The sequence below is a fragment of the Salvelinus fontinalis genome, chromosome 4 (assembly GCF_029448725.1).
Source record: "Salvelinus fontinalis isolate EN_2023a chromosome 4, ASM2944872v1, whole genome shotgun sequence".
Classification (NCBI taxonomy): domain Eukaryota; kingdom Metazoa; phylum Chordata; class Actinopteri; order Salmoniformes; family Salmonidae; genus Salvelinus; species Salvelinus fontinalis.
In genome coordinates, this window is record NC_074668.1 from 27,675,495 (window position 1) to 27,699,910 (window position 24,416).

Below are 24,416 nucleotides of genomic sequence, written 5' to 3' on the forward strand. Positions count from 1 at the left end.
TGCTTTCACATTCAACTCTATACTTTCATTACCTTTGAATTGAAAATGTATTATGCGTTCTTGTGTAAAGTGATAAATCTTGTCAGCCCAGTCCTTTTATACAGCACACTGTCTCACTTAGTGTCACTAGGAGACTATTTTTACCACTTGAAAGCATCTTTTGCAGACTACACAAGTCAACAGTATGTGTTTCTTAAACCTTATGAACCTGTTCACTTATCATTATTTCCAGAAAGCTGATGAGTATTGTTTTAATCATGAGGTTCAGAGTTGACAGAGGCAGTCTTGAGGCTTGTTGTTGTTCTTGTTGTCCTCTACATGAAGGGACAATTTATAGAGAGACATTTTTAGCTCCCGTTACACCACTAGACCTGCCTGTGACTGACATATGGCAATTCCTATCGTAGCTTCAGTGTTATCAAACAAGTAAACAACATCTATAAATGGTTTGTCACTGCTAATCAGGGGAAGAGCATCTGCTGAGGTAGCGCTTAAAGAGCCGAACAAAGCTTAAGTTAAAAGACATTGATCTGTGTGGGGTTTTATGGTGCTTCTGCGTGGAAATGGAACATGTCACTTTCCTATTCCCTCACGGCTGCATACTCACACAGAGATGAAAACAAACAAGACCTCCCGGAAGCTGCTGCGGCCCTTTGGCTCGAGCTGTCAGTTTAAGTCTGGTGGAGGCAAGGAAGGATGGAGGAGGCCCCCTCTTCATCTGTTCTTTATGGAGAGAGAGAGAGAGGGGGGGGGGAGAAAGAGAGAGAATATTATTGAGAGTAGGAGTAGGATCGAGAAAGGTTGAGAGAGGAGTAGGAAGTAAAGGAGAGGAGAGAGGGAGGAAAGTAAGAAAAAAACCTAAGTGCACAGGAAGTCTGACATTGTCAAGCGCCTGCCCTGTCTCCCTATCTGATGGTGTGTTCTGCGCTGCAGTGTGGTGGAGCCCTTTGGGCTGCTTGTGGGCAGACTGACAGAGGGTTTGGCACAGGCTTCTGGGGCCATGCAGGAGCCCTTATCAGCAGGTGCTCCGGGCTCTGTGGTAGGGCCTAGGGCCTGTCTGAGAGAGGCAGGGAGGGAGAGATGAAGGCAGCCGGTGTGGGAGGAAGGAGGGAGGTGGGTGGTGGAGGGTTGGAGGGCAGGCAGGCACACAGAGAGGAGGCACAGATAGCTGGGTTATCTGATGGTCAGCCCTGGGCTCTTATCACCATCTCCTGGCCTTGGGGGGGTTGTTATCTGTCACAAGGCACTAAGAGGTAAAATCCCAATCTCTCTTGACTGTTTGTTTTCCGCTTCTATAGGAGATAACACCTCCACCATTTCCCTACCATATGTCTTTGACGCTGCCTGCCAGGCTGCTATATCTGAGAGGCACATTTGAGACGTAAAAGAAGACATGGTTCAGATTTAGACTCAGATTTAGAAATTTGAGCTTTTGGAGGACTGAGGCCGTAGCAAATTGTAATGGTTGTTATAAAGAATATATTGTTGGAACAGACTATTTATATGTACATGTTGGCATGGATTATTGGGTAACACTCAAACACTCCTTGCAGCCAAGATTATAATAAATTGTTCCAAGTACATTTTTGCGGTGCTAATTCCAAAAAGAGTCAACGTAAAAATATATCCACAAGGAAAAGCACATGCAATATATCAAAGTTAAATCCTTAGTATTTGAATTTATTTAGAGCCAACATATAAACACCCAACTTTGATATCCTGCCTGTGCTTTTCCCTGTGGATATATTTGTATTGGGTAACACCCCTGGATCAATCTATACAGGCGTACATCCAGTACGTAGGTGTAGATTAGAACATGCAATATGGTAACTTCTCCATTTTCCATTGGACTGGCGTACACAAGCTGTACACATAGATTTTGTGAGATTTTTGGTTTGTTGATGACTGTACCCACCCCCACCGTCCATATCCATCACTCCTTACACGAATCTGTTGAAAACTTGACTGTTGATAACAGGCGATATGCAGCACAGCCACAGAGCACCGCTATCAGTCTGAGGTAAAATGTGGAATAGTTTGTCAGCTCCTGCTTCTCTCTCCTCTAATCTGTGTTCTGCTGGCTTCATTATAGTGCCACCCATGTTGGGAAGACAATATCTGGCCCATTTCCTCAACTGTTCGCTCCCTGCTTGTTTTTTTTTACAGGGGAGAGGAGAAGAAGATGGGCCCTGGCCTAGGTTTGTCTGGGGATTTATCTTTCTCTCTGGGGCCCTCGATAAAAACCTCCAGTCCTCTTCTGTGCCTCGCTCGGCGAGATAGGCTTTAAGAGACGGAGGAAAATGTCAAAATATCTTGGTGCGTCTATCTGCTCTTCCGATCTTCTCCGCAGGCTTGAAACGGAGCCGAGGAGGGAGACAGTTCACGGGGAAAAAAGTAGCTCCTTTTCCTCTTCTCCAGATGAAGCGATTGAGCTTCCCCCAGCCTAGCCCACTGAACCACTGAACGCCCAGTTTTTATTCTCTTCACATTGAGAGTAGATAGACTGTGCTCTGAGGTGTGGTTGGAGTTCTGGTAGGTTTTGCGGTTTATGGTCTATCAGTTGCATTTACAATTTTCTTGTTGGAGGTTATAACCTTAGCTGGTCTGTCTAGATTGAGCTGGAGTGCTGGCAGCTTTCAGACACCCGTTTCATATTACCCTGCTCTGGCTTATTTAATCGTATTTTACGCTAGTTTTGTCCACACTCAAACACAGCATTCGCAAAGTCATCTGTGCGTTTCTTAAACAGCTTCGTTTAATTGATTTGGCATTCATGACCCATGCTTTGTTCCAAATAAATGTCCTTGTCTCAATGATGAGGTAAAAAAAGAAAAGAAAGTTCTTTGTCAAATACAAGGATTATGTCACTTAATTATAATCGGCACTATTAAAAAGCTTTGCGCTTTATTTAACAAAACGACACAGATTAAATAAACCGATTGTTATAAAAGCCATGGAGGGAAATCGTGGGAAAGGATACATCATATTTCATGTGATTTTACTATAAAACAATAAATAAAATAATATCTCGCTCAGTGAACATAACATCACACATTACCCACCGATACAGTACATAACCCTATGAGCTGTCTTATAGAGAAAGGCCCTTTCCTTTCCCCTACAATAAAACTCTCTCTCTCCCTCTCTCTTTTTCCCCCTGTCTCACCTTTAAATTCCCACATCCCAGACCCCTGACTGTTCGGCCGTAGTTTCCATCATCTTGCAGGTGTCTAGCTACATACCAGCGGCCCCTGCCCGTGGTGAAAATTAGTAAAAGAAACGAATAGCCCAGCAGGACAGGGTTGGAGCCCTGACATTGTCCACCCCTCTGGTGGAGCGTTATCTGTCAGGGGCGCTTCATGAGGGCTGTCTGGGTTGAAAACCCTATTTGTTTATCCCTGTGTGTGGGCCAGCTTCAGAGCAGGGGCCTGCTGCTCCCCTCTCTCCGGGGAGCCCGGCTGTTGCCGCTAGCAACAGATAAAAATGGCTGTTAACCACAGCAGGGCCCACAACACATCAATCATGTGCTCCAGAGAAAGGCTTTAGGCTTCTGGAGGCCCGCAACTCTGAATGGCGGGGACTGACAATCCCCTTTCCAGTGACTGCACAGCCCCTATGGTGGTGGAATGGAGGGGTGGACGGGGGCTCCCAATCATTCAGTGAGAGGAAACTTAATTTTCACCCGTGGACAGCTTCAGCTCCGTTTTGTCCTAATGGAGATGCCATTTAAAATCCGCCAACACAAAAGGTACTCTGGGAGAGGTCATTTGAATAAAAAGGCGACATGGTGAATTAGTGTAGGCCTGGCCTCAGAAACCGTCGGCATAGTTCACTTGTTCTAAATGAACTCTTAATTGCTTTTGCCCACTTGCCTTTGCTCTTAAGGCTTTGCTTAAGAGTTGGGGAGTTCGGCATCACTGCATACCTGCATATGCCTTTTAGAATGAAATTGAGATCCGTGATTGAAAAACAACTTAGAACTAGCTTAGAGGGCTGTGAAGTGATTTTGGCCCTGTGGTATTTTTCACTAGAGGTGATTTTAATGGTTCATTTCAGCCCTTTCTTTCTCAATCCAAGTAGAAATATAGTAATGGCATTGGTGGTCAGAGAATGTACAAGGCTCTAAGTAAATCGAATAGATTCTAAAAAGGATTTCTGTGTTCTCATCAACCGTGTTAGTTATTTGACATTGAAACACAGGCAGAAGCCGTAGGCATAATGCAAATAAGTATTTGTTTTTCCAATACAGCCCCCACTTTCTCTTGGTCATCAGTCTTGATTTGTCATAGTCGATGCCCCCCAACTCACATTGGCCCCACTAAGAAAAAGGTGTTGTCCGTAATGTACAGTAACTAAGTAACGATGCTGTCAGGATTTGTATACCGCTGGCTCTCCACATTAACTTATATGGCCACTCTAGACAAATAAAGTGATAATTCCACTCTATCATATGTTACATACACCACAATCAAGGCCCAATTACATGCTACTTTCATTTATAAAAGCTCTGAACGCAGACTTGAATGCTTTAATGAGCGCTGTAATGAACGCTCAGGGTGTTTGGCAATTCTCCTAGATGTTACTGTGGCTTTTATGGCCCATTATAACATACAATTTGCATCAGCAAATTACAATGCTCGATATCATTATCCAACCGTAGACCTGATCATAAATTAAACCTCCAATTACAAACCTCTATCTGCCTGGGGAGTGATTCTTTGGCTGCATTCTCACCGGGGGAGAAATGAAGGAGAGAGAGGCAGAGAGAGAAAGAGAGAGTGGGAGAGAATAGCCTCCAATGTGTTGTGAATAACTTACTTCGTCAGTCAGAGGCATTCATTCCCATAATCGTCCCTGGCTCTTTCTCTCTGCCTCCTCTCCTCCCAGCTCAAAGCTCAGAGGCCACATTAAAAGCTCATTAGTGCCCAAGTGGTGGCCATCTTGGTCGAGAGGTTGTGATGCAAACTCTTCTAACCCCCCCAAAAAATCATAATTGGCTATAGGTGGGTGATGACGTGGCAAGTGGCAGCGTGATAGGCACAGCTTGTCCGATGAATTAATCATCAAATGTAGGATTAGCTGATTAACTGCGAAACAAACCTCCTAGAAAACCTTGAACTATTTATTGATTAGCATTTCGATATTCTTGAAAAATAATCAGATATATCTAAGCGAACAAGAGAAGACCTCTCCTCGGGCTCTGTGAGCAAAACTGAAGGGAAGCCCCCGTCTAAATTTCCAAATGTAACATTGGAGAAGGATTCGTTTTATAACTATGTCTCTAGAAGATAAAGCATTGCTTCCACGCATGAGTGAGCAGTTAAAAAATCTGCATCTATTGCCTGGGCTACTGGGGGAGGTTGAGGCCTTAAAAACAGGAGTGAATTACAGTAGTAAAATGATGAATGATGAAAATAAGATGTTGAAAACTACCGTGGACTCCCTAAAAGACACTACGGAGAGGTTATGGTATGATAATAAAACCGTGAAAGCAGAATTTCTTGATCTAAAGTATAGAAGTATGAAGAATAATATTGTCATAATGGGAATAAAGGAGGATGAAAATGAAAACTGTCAGTCAGTGGATGAAAAAGTCACGATTTTCATGAAACGTAATCTCTAGATGGCGAACGAACAGGTAGATGCAATTGATTTTCAAAGGGCTCGCCGTTTTGGTGGCAGAGGAGAGGGAAGGCCCCGTCCGATAGTAAATCAAATCAAATCAAATTTTATTTGGCACATACACATGGTTAGCAGATGCTAATGCGAGTGTAGCGAAATGCTTGTGCTTCTAGTTCCGACAATGCAGTAATAACCAACAAGTAATCTAACCTAACAATTCCACAACTACTACCTTATACACACAAGTGTAGCTAGGCTAACTCACGACCTGTAGCTAGGCTAACTCACTACAAATGAAGATTGCCTTACTACATCAGGGTAGGGAACTGAAGAACACCCCGTTCTCTATTAATGAACAATTTCCCCATGAAATAGTGGAGAGACAATGTGCCCTGTACCCCACCTTCAAAAAGCTCCGAGATTCTCAAGATGCGCTGGTCTGATGAAACCAAGATTGAACGCTTTGGTCTGAATGCCAAGCATCACGTCTGGAGGAAACCTGGCACCATCCCTACAATGAAGCATGGTGGTGGCAGCATCATGCTGTGGGGATGTTTTTCAGCGGCAGGGACTGGGAGACTTGTCAGGATTGCGGCAAAGATTAACAGAGTAAAGTACAGAGAGATCCTTGATTGAAACCTGCTCCAGAGTGCTCAGGACCTCAGACTGGGAGGAAGGTTCACCTTCCAACAGGACAACGACCCTAAGCACACAGCCAAGACAATGCAGGAGGGGCTTCGGGACAAGTCTCTGAATGTCCTTGAGTGGCCTAGCCAGAGCCCAGACTTGAACCCGATCTAACATCTCTGGAGAGACCTGAAAATAGCTGTGCAGCAACGCTCCCCATCCAACCTGACAGAGCTTGAGAGGTTCTGCAGAGAAGAATGGGAGAAACTCCCCAAATACAGGTTTGTCAAGCATACCCAATAATAATCAATGCTGTAATCGCTGCCAAAGGTGCTTCAACAAAGTACTGAGTAAAGGGTCTGAATACTTATGTAAATGTAATATTTCGATTTTTATTTTTTTTATAAAATAGCAAAAATGTATGAAAAAATTGAAGAGTGCAGTAAAATAGGAAATCCAAGGTTGTTTTTGAGTTTCAAATTAAATGGCCTAATTTTTGGTGGATGTACAGCAAATCGGAAACAAATAGAATTTAAGATAAAACAAAATAAATACGAAGAGATCTAATGTAGGCCTAGGATAAAAACCTGTGTAGGTTCTTTACTGGAGTAGGCCTACACGATCCTATAATAAGTGTTGTCATTATCTTTTAACATTTAAAAAATAGATCTCAATCTTGAGAATGTATTGTTCTGATACACACCAGCAAATGGATTGGTTATTGTCAACAGGGACGTTGTCTCTATTAGTGTGCGGCTGGCTGGTTAACACTGATTAAAGATAATGGTAGAGCCAACATAATAACTGGCTTATGGAAGCACTTCTCTAAGCGAGATGTATATTATATTTTTTAAACAAGATGTATACACTACCTTTTCATCTTTCGTTCGTAATGTTATGAGCCTATGTGTAACACAGCCGAGGTGAATTTTGGGTTGTGTGTGTGTGTGTGTGTGTGGGGGGGGGGGGGGGGGTTTACAGGTTTATTCGCCCTAGATTGTCGTACTGCATGTGCTTCGTTGCTATCTTGCCATGGCTGTGTCAGGGTAGATTGTAAGTTCAACTATCCCTTCATGGGTAGTGTAAAACCTTTCATGGGTCGTGTGAATCCATTCATGGGTCGTGTAAAACCTTTCATGGGTCGTGTGAATCCATTCATGGGTAGTGTGAAACCTTTCACGGGTCGTGTGAATCCATTCATGGATAGTGTGAAACCTTTCACGGGTCGTGTGAATCCATTCATGGGTAGTATGAAACCTTTCACGGGTCGTGTGAATCCATTCATGGGTAGTGTGATGCATAAGACACATATTAACTGGCGGTTATTAGCAGCTGTTAAAATGTTCCTTTTCCTTTCTTCCTTTTTGCCGGAATTGAACAGGATATAATAAGGACTACATATGTCTCTCTGCCAATAGGCAGCGTGCATGTAATTGACATTAAGAACTGGTCTTGCAATATTATGTATGACCTTCTCTCTCTCGCTCCATTTTTTAAATATTTTTTTCCGAACAATCGGATTCAATGAACTGAGCAGGCTGGGCTGACGTGCTTATAGCCTTTTCTTGGATTTTCTTAACATGTGCATGAATCTATAATATTGTGCTGTTATTATTTCTATTATTATTAATATTTCATGTTTCTGTTTTCCATATTATTTGGCTAGTTTTCTCTTAAGAAGCATCCTCATAGGCATATGGGGCTTTGAATGTGTGAGTAAAGGGTGGCAGTGTTGAATTAGGTTATCGTGGGACTGCCCGTATTTCCCTCTGGCCTACGCCAATTGCCGGCCAAAGGTTTGCTTAGGACGCAAAGTTGCGTCAGGAGTTAGGTAGGAGGTCTGATGATCTTAAGGACAACAGACCTCCTAGATAGGGGGGAAGGTTTTAGTGTGTGGAATTGGAGAGGACAATTGGAGCTTTACACAGTTGCAGCTACAGTATGCTTAACAGTGCAAATAGTATGGTACAGCTACAGTACCAGTCAAAAGTTTGGACACACCTACTCATTCTGGGGTTTTTCTTTGTTTTACTATTTTCTACATTGTAGAATAGTAGTGAAGACATCAAAATTATGAAAGAACACATATAGAATCATATAGTAACCAAAAAAGTGTTTAACAAATCAAAATATATTTTATATTTGAGATCCTTCTAAGAAGCCAACCTTTGCCTTGATGACAGCTTTGAATCTGATCTCCATCAATTAGGACTGGACATTGATTCATCAAATCTAAAATGTTTGAACATTTTTGCTCAATCTTGCATGCTTTCTCAAACAGCTGTAACTGTATATGCATTCATAAATCAGTCCTTTGTTGAGCTGGGCTCGGGGATGTAACAACCGTTGAGCATCTGCGCTTATGGTTGATTGTGGGGAAAAGAGGTTGAGTGTGTAAGAGTGTGTGTGTGTGTGTGTGTGTGTGTGTGTGTGTGTGTGTGTGTGTGTGTGTGTGTGTGTGTGTGTGTGTGTGTGTGTGTGTGTGTGTGTGTGTGTGTGTGTGTGTGTGTGTGTGTGTATCTGTTGCAAGGGGGAGTTAGGGACAATATAGGATGAATCACAATAATTGTTTGGCAAAATAAAAATTGCTTGACAAAAATGTCATGTAATGCAACGGCAACCCTGGTAATAGGTAACAATCCTTTGCATGAACTGCCGACGTTATAACGCATATTGATTGTTAGTGATGGAAATTAAGATACGCAAGATTTTTGAATAAATACAGTTCCAGTCAAAAGTTTGGACACACCTATTCATTCCATGGTTTATCTTTATTTGTACTATTTTCTACATTGCAGCAATTCGACCATGAAGGCCTGATTCACACAGTCTCCACTGAACAGTTGATGTTGAGATGTGTCTGTTCCTTTAACTCTGTGATTCACTTATTTGGGCTGCAATCTGAGGCTGGTAACTCTATTGAACTTATCCTCTGTAGTAGAGGTAACTCTGGTTCTTCCTTTCCTGTGGCGGTCCTCATGAGAACCAGTTTCATCATAGCGCTTGTTGGTTTTTGCGACTACACTTGAAGAAACATTCAAAGTTCTTGACATTTTCCGAATTGACTGACCTTCATGTCTTAAAGTAATAATGGATTGCCATTTCTCTTTGCTTGTTTGAGTTGTTCTTGCCATAATATGGATTTGGTCTTTTACCAAATAGTGCTATCTTCTGTATACCACCCCTACCTAGTCACAACACAACTGATTGGCTCAAACGCATTAAGAAGGAAAGAAATTCCACAAATTAACTTTTAAGAAGGCACACCTGTTAATTGAAATGCATTCCAGGTGACAACCTCATGAAGCTGGTTGAGAGAATGCCAAGAGTGTGCAAAGCTGTCATCAAGGCAAAGGGTGGCTACTCTGAAGAATCTCAAATATAAAATATATTTTGATTTGTTTAACACTTTTTGGGCTTACTACATGATTCCATATGTGTTATTTCATAGTTTTGATGTATTCACTGTTATTCTACAATGTAGAAAATAGTACAAATATAGAAAAACCCTTGAATGAGTAAGTGTGTCCAAACTTTTGGCTGGTACTGAATATACACAGTGTATATATCTGTCTCTCTCTCCATTTCCCTCTCTCTCTCCCTCTATCACCCTCTAGCCTTTAACCTGATTATTCACTGAAGGGAACATAATAAATAATTGGGATTTATTATGCCGCTGCATCTTATTAATTCAGCGCCACGAGTGTAATATTAGTCTGTGGTGTTTCAAGGTACAGATACACTGACAGACACATCACAGCAGCCTTATGTCATGTCCGTCCCCTCCAGGTATTCACTGGAAGCCATTTTAGATCTGGTAAAAATAATACATCTTTGTGATTTTGAGGCCCTCTTTCATGAGACAGCACAACTTACCGTGAATGTACATTGTTCCATCCTTCATTCCCACATGTAAAGACATCGTACTGCGCCGCTGTGCCTAGCTATTGAAATCCTCTCTCCGCCTCATCTCTCTCCCGAGCGCCATAACGATTGTTTCGGGAAACAAACAGTAAAAATACCTGTGATGGCTTCTGTTCTCTGTAATCTGCGACCTGTGGCCAAATCTTACCGAGAGAGGAAGAACAAAAGGCGCTATGCAACAGATAGCTGCAGGCTTGGAGCAGAGCGGAGCTGAGAGCAGACCTCTCCTGTGAAACAAAAGGCCCGCGGGCCTCACCGAACCCCGAGAGCACCCACCACCGCGTTAACAAAGCCTGAAATTACGGAGAGCCTGGGGCTGGCACTGCTAAAATGTTTCTTTTATGGCCCTGGTGGATTCCAGCATTGGGATTTCAGGGGCGGAAAAATGAACGCTGCCTGCCTGCCTTTTGCAGTCTCTGACTTTAATACAGCGTTTTTCTCATCCCCCTTCCTCACCTTGCTCAGTGCGACTTTCACACACTTGCTTAGCTAATTTTAAAGGCACTAAAACCCTGGCCTTTTAAGGGTGTTCGTGATGGTAAACAATGAATAACTTTAAGGCCTAAAATCTTAACGCCTTTAGATGTAATGCAGGCTGTAACTTTTGTTGCCGTGCCACAGTTCAGTGGTTTGTGGCGAGGCCTTATTTAAGGTAAAAAAAATAAGCACACAATGATAGTACTACATTCCATACACATAAACACCCCATTGGAATTATCTGGCTTCTTTCCCCCCTCCAGATGCTCATCAGTGCCAATAATTTCCCCTCACATAAGTGTGTGGTTCGCAAAACCATACAAAAAGTTGGTAAATAGGTCATGTTCTGCCATTTGTCTTCGAATCACTCAACGAAACCACAATTTCTTCCATCTGAGCCCCTGAGCCTTACTTCTGGGACTCCCAGCGCCAACACACTCGCTCATTTGATTTTCTGTCATGTTTTTTTCCTCTTTCCCTTACCCCATGTATGACAGTCGATGTAAAACAACCACCCACACCCCCTCTCTCCCTCCCTCCAGAATGTGTCTGGCGGAGCAGCAGGTAAAGTGACAGATTACAGGAGGAGCGGTATAATTATACTTCCAGCTGATCCTGCTCTGTTTATGAGGAAAACAACTGTTAATGACAGTGTTGTGCTGTCCCCTGAGGCCAAGTCCTGTAGAGTACAGTAGTCTGGGGAGGAGCTGGAGGAGCCTGGCTCGCTTTCTTCATCAGCTTCTACTTCTTTTTTAAATTTCTTTCCCTCTCTCTCGTTTCTATTCTTTAAAAAAATATATAAAAAGAGCACAGAGAAAGAGCTTGCGGTTTTATGGCTCTCTCTCACCTCGTTCCACTGTGGTTTGGCCTAGGGCTAACAGATGCGACAAGCAGAGCAGGTACAACCCAGATTTCCTGTCATGTGTGCGTGTGAGGTGTATGGGCGCTCACAGGCGCTGCACGAGGCAAACAACAGTGGGCCTTCGAAAGTTCACCTTGGTGGTGTGCAGTATGCACATGCAGGCTAGCTCGTGGTAAAGGGGCCCTGACTTGCCACCGCCTCCCCCACCACTCCCCCACACGGTGAGAGGCTCTGACCAGCCAAGCCATGGCATCTTACCCCCAGGCCCTGCATGACGTATCCCCCTATGTGCTTTCACACACGCTGGCCAGATCTGATCTCCATGATAGGAGAGGAGTTTGTTTTTAGATAAAGGAGCTTAAACATAATCACAGGGTTTCCATGTAGTGTTGAACCAGTGGCATTGTCCCTCTGGCAGATGCCTGATCTCACAGTGTAAAGAGGCTGGATGGCTTGCTTTCAGCAGCCTCACTAGTCACTGTGTCATTATTGGTGTTATTTGACTATATGGAAATCGCCAGTCAGTCAGTGTAAAGATAATGTCTGTGTCTCTGAGTAAACCAGACAGACCAGGAAGAGACATGATTTGTCTTTGTCTCCTCAAAGGCCCCATGCACCTGTTGATATGAAAGCCACCTGTTTCACTATCTCTCATCTGACCAAGATGTGCCTTTGCTTTGTCTTTGAAGCCTTGATGAAATAGAAATAGAGATCCTACTTTCTGATACAGTCACATACTTCCCGATAATGTGAGAAATAGTGTTTTGCATTTCTTGAATGTGTGAATATCAATTATTCATCAGCCTCGCCCACAACGGTCTTCCATGTACAGTGCCTTAAGAAAGTATTCACACCCCTTGACTTTTTCCACATGTTGAGACGTTGTGCCACTGGCCTACACACAATACCCCATAATGTCAAAGTGGAATTATGTTTGCAGAAATGTTTCCAAATGAATAAAACATTTAAAGCTGAAATGTCTCGAGTCAATAAGTATTCAACCCCTTTGTTATGGCCCAACCCCATTTGTTAAACCAGTTACAGAGTTTAGTGGCTGTGATAGGATGAAACTGAGGATGGATCAACCACATTGTAGTTACTCCACAATACTAACCTAAATGACAGTGAAAAGAAGGAAGCCTGTACATAATACAAAATATAGCAAAACATGCATCCTGTTTGCAATAAGGCACAAAAGTAAAACTGGAAAAATGTGGAAAATAAATTAACTTTTTGTCCTGAATACAAAGTGTTATGTTTGGTGGAAATCCAATACAACACATTACTGAGTACCACTCTTCATATTTTCAAGCATAGTGGTGGCTGCATCATGTTATGGGTATGCTTGTCAAGGAATAGTTTTTTGGGGGGGATGAAAGGAAACAAGAATAGAGCTAAGCACAGGCAAAATCCTCGACGAAAACCTGGTTCAGTCTGCTTTCCAACAGACTGGGAGACAAATTCACCTTTCAGCAGGACAATAACCTATAACACAAGGCCAAATATACACGGGAGTTGCTGAGTGGCCTAGTTCTATTTTTTACTTAGATTGGCTTGAAAATCTATGGCAACACTTGAAAATGGCTGTCTGGCAATGATCAACAACCAACACAGAGATTGAAGAATTTAAAAAATAATAATGTGCAAATATTGTATAATCCAGGTGCACAAAGCTCTTAGAGACTTACCCCGAAAGACTCACAGCTGTAATCGCTGCAAAGGTGTTCCTAACATGTATTGACCCGGATGTGTGAATATTTATGTAAATTAGATATTTATGTATTTAAGTTTCAATACATTTCCCAACATTTCTAAAAACATGTTTTCACTTTGTCATTGTGGGGTATTGTGTTCAGATCGGTGAGAAAAACTATAATATTTAATCAATTTTAAATTCAGGCTGTAACACAACGAAATGTGGAATAAGTCATCCCATTCCCAACATTACAAAGATTAGTCATGTGAATCTATCCCACTCAGGTAGGCCTATCCCCTCTAGGAACCTAGCCCATTCCTAGAGAGGTCTATCTCCACTAGAAACCTAGTCCACTCCTAGGTCAGCCTATCCCCTCTAGAAATCTAGCCCATTCCTAGAGAGGTCTATCTCCACTAGAAACCTAGTCCACTCCTAGGTAGGCCTATCCCCTCTTGAAACCTAGCCCATTCCTAGAGAGGTCTATCCCCACTTGGAACCAGCTCACTCCTAGGTAGGCCTATCTCCACTAGGAACCTAGCCCACTCCTAGGTAGGCCTATCCCCAATGGAAACCAGGTCCACACCTAGGTAGGCCTATCCCACAGAATCACATTGTCCACAGACCTCCTGCATGACACCCCAACCAACCAGAATCACATTAAAGATTCATGTCCACAGAGATGGTGCCCGTGATGGTGACCTCCTCCTGTTGTCCACTGACACTGGTCAGACCGCTACAGTGTGGAGCAGATCAGGACGTGGAAGATTAAGCGGGCCCTGCTGTCTCAGTGGGATCCCTGTCTCCCTGTGCCCAGACGAGAGAAGGCCAATCTGGTACCTAGCCTCCTGCTTTCTCTCTCTCTCCCTCCTTTCCTCCCACCATCCCTGCCTTCCCCGCAGAGCGTCAAGCCATGGCAGCGGGTCGTCCTGGCCAGGCCCGGCTTCATTACACCTGCCAGATGGGCCGAGAATTAGATCTCTACTCCCACGTTGGGAGGGACGGAGGGAGGGAGGTGGTGGTGGATTAGAGGGGGGAAAATAATGGTTTTTGTTTTCATTTACATTGCAAGTTATTACATTTTAATGTAACACCTCTTGGGACCCGGGAGTATTAAATGACTGTTCTTGAATAATCGACACTAACTGCAAGCAAATGCTGGGGAGAAATGAAATTAGCGAGCACAGCAATTTGGCAAAGTGATTATGGTCTCCTCTGAGGCAGTTCCTGATGATTTAAGAATGCTAACATTTAAACAAGTCAGATCTCATTACTCCTCAAAGTTAAATTGAGCTGCGTCTGAGAGAAGGGAAGGGTAGGCAGCCGTTGCTAGATTGGAAATAAGGTTTCTCTTATTTTTACATTTTTTTTCATGTTTCGTGTTCCTATCTCTTGCTTTGACAGTGGCTTGTTTGAAAATGGCGAGTGCTCAGGGCAGGAATCAGCGAGACCCCGGTGACACTTTGGAGCCAGTTTTTAATTGGATCAGGGATATTCCATTTCTGAGCTGTAATGTCTCCACTGTGCCAAATAACATCACATAGCTACGAGCAATAACAAGATGGCTTTTAAACTGCAGTTCATTTTGCAGTAGGCCTGTGTTCTTCAGATGCAGCATCCCTTTTCCAAAACAGATACAGACCATTGAAAAGAACAAGACAACATACTGAAGTACAATTTTCTTGTATTTTCAGACATTTTAAATTGCGCCATTAATGCACTTTTATACTGTATTTTTCCATACTTTCACATTGGTAGTGGGAAAAGAAAACAATTTTTAAAGCAATTTCAGTTGCATCGTCTTTTGTCCGGCATGTACCTCGTTCAGCCATTCATTCACATCTGTTTTTCCACACAACAACCTTGATCCAATTAGCTGACAGGGACAATGGCGTACTTTTCCTTCTGTGAGCCAAACAAATGTGAAAGGTTATAACAATACGGAAGCTCTTTTTCCATTACCGGCCGTCAGATCCTTTTAAACGTGGTTACCCGCCATTTATTTGTCACCCTGTTCTGTTCTATCCAACGGGGCTCAGCTGGGAAAGTGAAAGGGGATAACGATAATGATACGAGGGGGAGCAGAGAGGAGCAGTGCAGAGGACGCAGATCCACTTTACTGTCACGTTAGAGCTGTGATAAATTCTCCTGCTGCACTGCACCACCAGAGAGGAGAGAGAAGTCGGGACTGAGACAGATGGGATCGACTTTTATCTCTCCTGCTTCTGAAGAAATCAGAACATTGGTTGCCACTGATGAGATTTATTTAAAGTAAGGCGGAAGCAGGAGCAGCAAAGCTACTTTGGGGAATATGCTGTATTAGTTTGTATTCCCCATTTGCAAAAAGGAAAACATTGCAAGTCAAATGTAATCATCATAACATTGGGCTATGCACTGTTCCGAATATAATATTAGGTTCACTGTCGTCTGGCATTCCTTATTTTCCCTGTAATTTGCATTTCGCAAAGCTACGAAGAACACGGTTGTTAATAAGATCAAATCACTAACTCTGTCTTTGCTTTTTTTAAACCACTGCGTTATCTCTCAATACATCTAAGATGGGTGTCAAACTCACTGCAGGCTTTGTTTTTTCCTTTCCATTAAAGCCCCAGACAACCAGGTGAGGGGAGTTCCTTGCTAATTAGTGACCTTAATTCGTCAATCAAGTACAAGGCTGGAGCGGAAACCTGCAGACACTCGGCCCTCCGTGGAATGAGTTTGACGCGTGAACAGCAAAAACGGGTTGGATCAACGTTGTTTCCACGTCATTTCAACCCCAAAAATGAAATGTGATGATGTTGAGTCAACGTGGAAAACTGATTGGTTTTGCAAAAAGTCCTCAACGTCAGGGAATTTACTCTTTTTCCCCCCAGAACTTTGAACCTAAATCCAAAGCACAGGGTGACATTTTTGGTTGATTTCACATTGAATTCATGTTAGTTGACAACTCAACCAAATGTAAATGAAAACTCTGTAACCAGCGGGAATACATGATCTAATCTTCATTATCAATGGATGGAAGCATACACCACTGTTATTGTTGTCAGCAATGTGTGATTTTTTGTTGTTGTGGTTGTCAGTTGTGCATATGTAGCCTAACATCTGTGTACGCCTCGTGAGGCTTTCTTGTGGCCAATGGGATTCGCGTTATGAGGAACATAGCTGACTACAACCATAGCAGGGTTATCCCCAGGAAGAAGCAACAAGCCTTTCAATTGTAACCAGGAATTTCCACATGAAACATTCATGCTTAAGTATGATTAAGAAAAGATTAAGGAAGGGTTGTTTGCTTCTTAAAGGCCCCGTGACAGTTTGGAAAGGGAGGGATCGAGTAGAGCTTTCACTGCTGTGGTTTTCCTAATCCCAAGCCAAAATTTCTCACCCACCTTTACCTGGAAACGCTTTACATCAACTTTTCACATGGGCTTTTGAGTCCAGCACAAGCGCCTCAAGGTTCCTACCTACCAGTGAATTCACCAAACGGTAAACCAACAGAATCATTCATGTCGAGTATCTTCTAAAGCTGTTGGCGCAATGTGGAGAGAAGAATCAGATATGCCAATCCAACACTGGCAGGCAACTGTGCGGGGGAAAAAAGCCACTTTAGATGAAATTGTCAAATGATATGTTGCACGTGATACAGTATACCTTGACTTGAGCAACTCTATGTAAAGCAATAGCCTACACATTTCAGATTCTAGGGACCTCAGATGGAACATCGGTCCATGCCTCCAGCCAGTGATTCAGATTTGTTTATTGCCACACAACTAATGGATATGAATCCATTGACGAATTCATTGTATTATTATGTATATGAGGTGGGCTCCTCCTATCTGGCAGGTAGATGCTGTGATCCGCAGATAGATCCATACTTAATGATAGAAGATGGGTTTAGACGGAGGTACTTATTTGACAATTATTGAACTGCCACCTTGATTAATGGCAATAGCGATAGCGCCAGGCCTCAACGCCCCAACCTGCCGCCCTAGCGTGTTTCATTTCTGATCTGATCCCACCTATTTACTGTTATCTGGCCTGGCTGGCTCAAGCCTCCGAGTCGACCTGTCAGCCGAGTGGCAGTTTAAAAAGAAATATCAAATTGAATTAAAATTGCTTGCTCACCCAAAACAGAGGCCTGCATGCCTTAAAGATCACACATCTGTTCCTCTAAATCATTGTTGCATAGTCAATCCCTCTCCTCTCCGGTGGGCGGGCGTGAGCGAGGGCTAATGTGAATTATTCATTCCAACGGGGCCACCGCACTCTTCATCATGTTAAAGTGCCCATGACATGACTGATGGAGCAGCCGTCCCAGTGCAGCCAGCTATATGCTAATGCTTCTGGGAGGAGGAGGAGGAGGAGGAGAGGATCCTGGCTGGGCTACAACTGGGCTGCCTGGCTGGATGGCACTGTATGGGAAGGAGGGAGAAGAAGTAAGGGAAGGACACGCCTGGCGTCGAGCATTTGATTTGGATAGGGGCTTAGGGTACTGAACTGCACTCAGTGGTCACCTGGGGCTAAGCTTTCTCCATCTTCTTCTCCTCTCTCTTTCTTTACCTCTATGTCTCTTTTATCTCTATGTCATAATCACACACCAACTCTCACAAGCACATTTCACGCCGCTCTCAAACTATAACTCACCTGAGTTACCACCAAGCAGCCAAAGTACTTCAGATAGATACCATGTTAACTTCTAGCTCCACAAATTCTCCATCCTATATTCTCCCAAGCCCCTTAATCCTAGAGAGCGGTTTCAGAGCTTCTCCTCGAGGTCTCCAGTGGATAGAGTGTGTTTGCAGCAGTTAACAGGACCTCTGCAATTTATCCTACACGATATGTCTGGCTGAGGTAAAAGTCAGCCATCGGCTCCGACCGGGGACCCAAAATGAAACCAAAATGTGTCTCTCTCTCACCTCTGTGAGGGATTGTGTAATGGAATGGCACAGGGGATTTACTGTGAGCTGCTATGGGAGCTTTAATGGCTCACACAATTGTACTCCTGAAATTCGATAAGTGAGCTCAATTGTAAGCACAAATAATTAACTTTGATCTTGATATTGCATGTACTGCATTGATTTATCCGGAGAAGAATGGAGGTTGTGCTGAATGGCGATGTTACTGCTACATAATGGCTGTCTTGCAGGGAGATTCCATCTCTCATCCTCAGTTTTGTCATTCAGTTGTTTTGTATTCATGGCTCAGAATGCTCTGATTGATAGGGATTTCTAAGGCTGGACTATCACATCTTGCATCTTTTTTATCTGCTGTACAGATGCATGCAAAACAGACAGAGCCTCTCCCAATTGTTATTTTCTATGCTGTAAATCGATCTTGCAATCAGCAAGTACAATCTTGTGAAGGTGAAATACAACGCAAACAACCAAAGAGTCAGAAGGGACAGAGAGAGGAGGGGGGGAAGGAAGAGGAGGGAGAGAACTATTTCCACTGCCGTTTGCATTTAACAGCTTCGGAGATGTGCTTTGTATAGTTTCTCACCTTTTCAGAAACCGCCTCGCGTCTATAAAGGTCCTCAACTGATACTTTGGTTCCCACAGACTCTGCCTTCTGAAATTTCACAATTGATAGCGGTTACGAACAGAGAAGAGCCTGATAAAATCTCACACGATTAGAGAGAAGAAAACATGCAGTGTGAAACGGTGAGCGAGAAAGCAGAACAGAATCTGCACTCATCCGGCCTCTGAGGTTGGTGTCTGGGTTTCGATTGACACATCTCTATTTTGGCCTGCCCTGTGTGTGTGTGTGTGTTTGTGTTTAGAACTACACTCTCTACAGATGTGGAAGAGGTGTAAAGACTGGAGGGGAAGAACCACAGATGCTTCATTTATTTTCTCTTTTACTCTCCCTCCTTTTCATGATCTCATTGACACGTTGGTTTTTTAGCGAGGCAAGGTTCAGCAGTTGTGTAGTTTCAGTAGTGTTGTTTAGAACGAGCTATTATTCAAGGTTATCAATAATTTTTTACCCAGAATTTATCTCCACTGCACAAACTAATTTAAGACATTTTAGGGAGCGGTTCATTTTTGGCATCCTAACCAACATAATGCTTGTGTTTCTATTCCAAGTAGGAAACATTGAAACACCTTACAATGACGTCGCATCTCCTTTGTCTTCATATAATCTTGATTTGCATCAGGAACAAGATGTGCCACACCACAGCTGCCACGTGGGAGTCATACTTCTTTAGGAGGAGTCCTACTCCTGGGGCTGTTAGGCTTCGGCTCAAATGGAACCCTATTCCCTATATAGTGCTCTACTTTGGACTAAAGCCCAATGGGCCCTGGTCAAAAGTAGAGCAATATATAGGGAATAGGGTGGCAATTGGGATGCATCCTTAGATGAGCCAAGCCCCACGTAGGCATAGATCTGGCCTGAAATAGCCCAGGAGTTCACTCCCTCTGGGACTGGTTGTGCTACAACACAGAGATGCTATCACACACAGCCAAAGTGGTCCTCCTTGTTGTGAAGAGAAATGGGTTGACTTGATCACATCATCTTGTTTGTTTATTGTAGACCCCCCCCCCCCATGTGTTCCCTGTCAGCCTAGCTGTGTCTTTTTTGGAAGGTTTCTGATGATCACAGGTTGCATGGGCTTCAGCACGTTATTTTTTACATTTATTTAACCTTTATTTAACTAGGCAAATCAGTTAAGAACAAATATGCATTTACATTGACGGCCTACATTAGCTTGGTGACACAATACTGTAGGCTACATATTCATGCAGTAGGTAATATAATACTAAACAGTTTATGTGGACTTTATTTCTAAACTAATATAACATGTATTTTAGTCTCCATATTATCTGTCATATTTATTCACATACATGTATCTTTAACAATCTTGGTAATTGGGAACAACCATTTCAGTTGGTTTACTCTGAAATGACACACCATGTCATGATCAGCGTGTTCCCCCTCTCTCTTCTCTGGCTGGGGATGCTTGTCAGCAGAGCTGCCATAGGTCCTCATTGCTGTGACTGCTAAAGTCACAATCTATTACACTGAGGGCCCACGCTTTACACAACTGACACAGCATATTGGTTTTACTGAAAAATGCCACATTAATGAGCGAATAAATAAACATGAAGCTAGCGAGCAGACGTGGGTGGGGGTGTTGTCTGTCTCTCAGGGGAGATGAGGAGTGTCTCCTGGGTGTTTAGACTGCTTAGCTATCACCCGACAGGGCAGCCTAACCCACCTCTCTCTCAAAGCCCCAGCAGCTAGCTGGATCTCAGTGGTACCGTGGAGGCAAAGCAGGAAAGCTTTCATTTAACATTTACTCTGCTCCGAAAGCAAGCCTTTAGGGTAAATGTTGTGTTTTCATAAGTTACAGAGATGTAATTAGACAAATTAGCTCAGTAGACACTCCGGTTGTGTTTTTAATGGCTGCATGTTGCCATGGTTGATAATTAGCCGTGCTAAAACCCTTTCGCTGCTGCTGCACCCGGGGCAGTGTGTGCATCCGAAACCTGACAACCAGCAACCACCGGGCTATTTGGAAGATTATTTATCCCACAGGCTTGCTTCTTTTACCTAGGAGTGATGTTTCTATCCCCACCATAGCAGTGTTCTTGTGTGTCTGTATTTGCTCATGTTCGGTATATGTGTTGGCAGGGTAGGAATCCTGTTCTTCTTGACGAGCAACAAAAGTATTACAATCAAAGTAAGCTCCGCTCTCTCTCTCTTGTGCTCTCTCTCTCTCTCTCTCGCTCTCGCTCTCTCACACTTTCTTTTTCTCTAGCAGGCACAGACTTTCTTTTGAGAGAAAAGCCAATCCCCTATATGGCTCTATTCATCAGCCCTGTGGACTGACTACATGTCCTAGACTCTTGTCGTGAGCTTCACCCCCAGACGCAATGAGCCATTTCCACAAAGAGAGTTTACACTTACTCTTACACTTTTAATGAGTTGCCCACGGTGATTCTCACCCGAGCACAGTTTTTATTAGCTCAATAAATTCCTCTTTCTGGTTTCAAGACAGTCTCTTTAAGTTGGATGGAAGTCGTTGAATGCCAGCTGGGAAAGAGAGACTTCCGAAATGTGGATTAACTTATACAAATATTTATATATCAATTTATTTGTGGTACTTACATTACCGGTCAAAGTTAGAATAGTCTAGAATGTCATTGTATGCTGTAGTGTTAAGATTTCCCTTCACTGGAACTAATGGGCCTAGCCCGAACCATGAAAACAGCCCCAGAACATTATTCCTCCTCCGCTAAACTTTGCAGTTGGCACTATGCGTTGGGGCAGGTAGCCTTCTCCTGGCATCCGTCAAACCCAGATTCATCCGTTGGACTGCCAGATGGTGAAGCATGATTCATCACTCCAGAGAACGAGTTTCCACTGTTCAAGAGTCCAATGGCGGTGAGCTTTACACCCCTCTGGCCGACGCTTGGCATTGCGCATGGTGATCTTAGGCTTGTGTGTGGCTGCTCGGCCATGGAAACCCATTTCATGAAGCTCACGACGAACACTTATTGTGCTGACATTGCTTCCAAAGGCAGTTTGGAACTTGGTAGTGAGTGTTGCAACCGAGGACAGACAATTTTTACGCGCTAAGTTCTTCAACACTTGGCGGTCCCGTTCTGTGAGCTTGTGTGGCCTACCACTTCGTGGCTGAGCAGTTGACCGTGGAAGCTCTAGCATGGCAGATTTCTGACAAACTGACTTGCTGGAAAGGTGGTATCCTATAACAGTGCCACATTGAAAATCACTGAGCTCCTCAGTACGGGCCATTCTACTGCCAATGTTTGTCTATGGAGATTTTATGGCTGTGTGCTCAATTTTATACACCTGTCAGCAACAGATGTGGCTGAAATAGCCAAAGGAGTGACCGCATACTATTGGCCATGTAGTGTACCTTTGTTTTTCAATGACAGATTAGTTATGTATTTCTGTCTTTGTTGCACATATCATATCAGAGACACAATTATAGATATACGTAGTACCAGTGGTGTAAGTACTTAAGTAAAAATACTTTAAAGTACTACATAAGTCGTTTTTTGGGGTATTTTTTTTACGACTTTTAATTTTTATTCACTACATTCCTAAAGAAAATATTGTACTTTTTACTCCGTACATTTTCCCTGACACCCAATGTACGTGTTACGTTGTGAATGCTTAGCAGGACAGGAAATGGTGAAATTCACACACTTATCAAGAGAACATCCCTGGTCATCTCTACTACCTCTTATCTGGGGGACTCACTAAACACAAATGCATTGTTTGTAAATGATGTCTGAGTGTAGGAGTGTGCCCCTGGCTATCTGTAAAAAATCTGTCTGATGTGCTTATTAAAAGCAATTTGAAATTATTTATACTTATTCTTTTGGTACTCAAGCATATTTAAAACCAAAAACTTTTAGACTTTTACTCAAGTAGTATTTTACTGGGTGACTTTCACTTTTACTTGGGTCATTTTCTATTACAGTAACTTTACTTTTACTCAAGTATGACAATTGGGTGCTTTTTCCAGCACTGTTTAGTACTAAAATACCAGAGACCATACATACCGCATAGCTATACTAATGTTGTTTTTAACCAGTCTTTTAACTAGCTAAACTCACGGATGGAGGTAATAACAGTGCATTATGGCTAGTAGTGGCAGTGGGAGCCACATAATCCATGTCCTAATTGTTGGGGGAAGTCGGCACAATGCTCTCACATCACCTGCTAGCCGATTTGTAAAGAAAATGATTGGGACAAAGTCTGCTTGAGAGCACATCCACGTTCATGGTGCAGGGAGATGTGGCTTTGGATTGGCTGGCCAGGGCCAGCGCTGACTGGTGATTGGCTTGGCAGGATGTTAATAATAGGACTAGTTAATATGAATAAAGGCTCAATCTTTAACAGTCTATATGGCCGTTGCCTGAGATAGGTTCACAACCATTGTTCGAGGGCATAGCCTGATATTAAAAATACTTTTAATTTTGAGTGTCAGGAACTAACATCTGTGTCACACGAAGCAATTTGGATGCAATTTCTGTTGCAGATGCAAGTTGCTAGTGACATCATCTCGAGCAACTTTGCTGATTACACAAAACAATTCAAACGCCATCATGTCATACATCACATCATGGTTTACTAAATGATTTGTTTATCCAAACGTTTGGTAATTGAAACAGCCTCAATATAGACAACATGCTGGCTGTACAATTCAGCTAGCTAGCCAAAATGTTTCCTATTTGCCAACTGTGTTTTACCAAGCTAGCAACAAGCTAAGCTAGCTAGCTAATGCAGTTCATGTTGGACAATTTCAGTTGAAATTAGGCAGAGAAAGGTCTGGGTTCTGTTTGAACATTGCATACAGTCAGTTTGTACGTGAATGTTTATTTATTATGGATCCCCATTAGCTGCTGCCGAGGCAGATAATGCGATGCAATGCCCCTAGGTTGCAGGCAATTGTTTGCGGTTGACACACTGAGCAACCCAGATGCAACTTTGTTGCAAGCAACATAAATTGTGCCCAGATTACTTTGTGTGACATTGGCTTTAGGCACTTGATGGGGCACATCCCTTCTCTGTGATGCCTTTAGAATTCCTCGAATGGAATCTGTAAAGTTCTCCCCCCTCGCCACACCGCACTGGGCCTGCATGGTCTGCCTGTGGCACTTGTAGAATCATTTGAATCAGCTAATCACTAGTGGTAGCCCTGAGAAAGCCACACATGAGATCTTTCTGGTCACCCTGGGCTCCTGGATTGGCTGTATGAGAGCTGAGCTGTGGCAGTCGCCTTTCTTCTCTCTCTCTCCTGGAGAGGCCTGCTCATCTTGAATGTTTTCTTGAACATGAAGGTTTTCTCTCTCCCTGAATACTGATGTGGAATGTAAAACCATCCACGTTACAAACATCGCCCAGCTCTAATCAAGCAGAATAGTGAACCATTAGAATTACTTATGGTCTCTAATTTTGTTCATATATTTTTTCCCCTCTCTCTCTCTCACTCTCTCTCTTTTTCTCTCTCTCGGTGTAAATGAAAACACATCCCTGTTGACACATTGGAGCATGCAGCTTTTTTATTAGCAAGCTTTTTTATTAGCGAGAGAAGGGAAGTGGTAATGAACTGTGAACACGCTGCTTCTTTCAATTTGGAGCAGAGGTATCACCCATTTTCATGCTCTCTGTGCCAAACACCACATTACGATTCTATCCAGACACAGCTTGAAATGAACTTTGGCATTCCTTTTCCTT

General features: G+C 43.1%; 1 protein-coding gene across 10 annotated transcripts in view; it reads left to right on the forward strand.

Annotated features, from left to right (window-relative positions):
- LOC129853455 (autism susceptibility gene 2 protein-like) overlaps positions 1-24,416 on the forward strand; it is a 412,695-nt gene that overhangs the window by 182,880 nt on the left and 205,399 nt on the right. The window lies entirely within an intron of this gene.